Here is a 2,272-nt window from a genome sequence, read left to right on the forward strand (position 1 = left end):
ACTGCGAGAGGACACAGTGAGAGGGGACACAGTTGTTGGGTCCAGCCTGAGCAGGTCCAGGGGTTCCCAAAGGTGTGGACTGAGTTGGCAAAGAAGGAATGACACTGAGGCAGCGTTCAGATCATCAGCATAGCCAGGTTCTCTTTTTATTGTCCTGTTACATCTGTATTTATACCATTTGATCCTATAAGCATGTCTCTATAATCACATCATGGTATGTTTTGGGTCCTCCCTTGACCTACAGTTCCTTGTTTCATGTCCATAGTTTATCTGACCCTTGCCAAAAATCCCATCTCCATCTAGTTCTGTTGAGTTTAATCCTATCCATTCTATTCCAAAGGTTAGGGCCAGTTATCTCCATTGCAAGGTCACTACTCTACTGTTCTGTTAAGCTACAAGGAAGTAACGGAAGGAGATTATCCTAAGTAAATATTATGTAGGTTAAGCGTGATTGTTCGTAGTTAAAGTAATTAACTACCCGCCTGGCACTTAGTTAAGGGGTTTTACTGATTTATTCCCTTCCAGGGAAAAATCCCCACCTGGGGAAAGAACCTTTCTTGGGGAGGTGGCCTTGGTTAGAACACAGCGCTAAGAAGGGGAGCAGACATATTAAGAACAGTATGCCAGGTCCCTTGAAACATATGCTGTGCAGGTGTTTCTTCCCTGCAGGGACTGTGTCAAGCAACAAGGATGGACCGGCCTCCGGCACACAGTGAGAGGGGACACAGTGAGAGGACACAGTGAGAGGACACAGTGAGAGGACACAGTGAGGGGACACAGTGAGAGGACACAGTGAGAGGACACAGTGAGGGGACACAGTGAGAGGACACAGTGAGGGGACACAGTGAGAGGACACAGTGAGGGGTGACACAAAGGGGGCAGCTCTGCCTATAGGGACAGGGGAGGGTTTTAAAATGCAAACAGCATTTACAGTTCGCCTGAAAAGATGAATTTTCAGTTGGAAAAGAAGAGGGGAGGAGAGGACTTAATGGTAATTTTTAAAAAAGGTGTGGGTGGGGCGCGGGGAGAGGAAAGCAGTCTAGGAGGAAGAAACTACATGTGAAAAGTATTGGAAGCAAGAAAGAGTCAAGAATTCAGAACACAGCGGGTGCCCAGGGCAGGGTGCTGGCAACTGAGAGAGCTGAGTGGCGGGAGGGCAGGGCCACTGTGCAGGGCCGTGGCTCGGGCGCCGGGCGGCAGGAAGCAGCCTTCCGGGGGCTCCAGGGCTCCATGGGAGCGGGTGATGGGGAGCGGCCTGCTGGACTTGGTGTTTAGGAAGGCCTGCCTCGCAGCAGGTGTGGGGTGGGTGGGGAGGCCAGGAGCAGGTGGGGGACAGGCGGAGAGAGCCTGGTTTTGGTCGCCATGGGGATAATGCAGTTAGAGGCCTGAGATGCTTCTGAGGAAATGGCTTCCTGACCAGGTGACTGGTGAGGAGAGATCTGTGAGAGGGGCGGGCGGGAAGGGGTGATGCCCCAAGTCCAGGTGGCAGTGGCCATGCCTCCCTGCTCCAAGAGGAGAGCAGTGCTTGCAGGGCGTCCCGGGGCCGTGTCAGGGCCTTGGGAAACCAATCCCATTTCCAGTCTGAATCCTGGGCGGCCAAGCCCCCAGCCCTACACTGAGGCTTTCCTTCCAGGGAGACAGCTCTTTGTGCCCCATCGGCGTGGGGTCCTGAGCTGGAGCGCCCAGGGGGCAGAGGGACCAGGGCCCCGGCCTGGAGTGCTCCCGTCCCGTCCCGGCAGCCTTGGGTCCCTGATGTGGGGCCACGGCCCTTCACCCAGACCCATTCCCTTCACGGGGACACCCACTGTCCTGCCCGGACAGGCAGCCCAGCCCCCCCCCGCCCGCTGTCCCCCCCCCCAACACCCCCCCTTACCACCTCGGGGGGCGCACCCTTCCCGAATTAAAAAGATTTTCTCGCTCAGCTCCCTGCAGGTCTCCCCAGGGAGCCCAGAGGAGACAGAGCAGGATCCTGCTGGAGGCTGGCCCATGTGGGAAGCTGGGAAGCCCCAGGGCAGAGGTGTGTCCGCAGCTGGGCAGTCACTGGCTTCTTTCAGGGGCGCCTGGGCAGAGCTGGGCAGAGCAGCCTCCTCTTCGGGAGGAAGTTGAAAGGCATCAGGGTTGCCTTCCAGCCGTGCACTCGGGCCTCTGCCTCAGACGCACAGTGTCCCTTTTCCCTGGAGGTGGAGTCTTGTGGGAAGCCGCCTATTGTCTTCTCTAGCAGAGAGGTTGTGACAAAGAGCCCGAAAGCCGGTGACCCTGGAGCCCTGGCAAA

The sequence above is a fragment of the Myotis lucifugus genome, unplaced genomic scaffold (genome assembly GCF_000147115.1).
Source record: "Myotis lucifugus unplaced genomic scaffold, Myoluc2.0 scaffold_521, whole genome shotgun sequence".
In the NCBI taxonomy this organism is placed as follows: Eukaryota; Metazoa; Chordata; class Mammalia; order Chiroptera; family Vespertilionidae; genus Myotis; species Myotis lucifugus.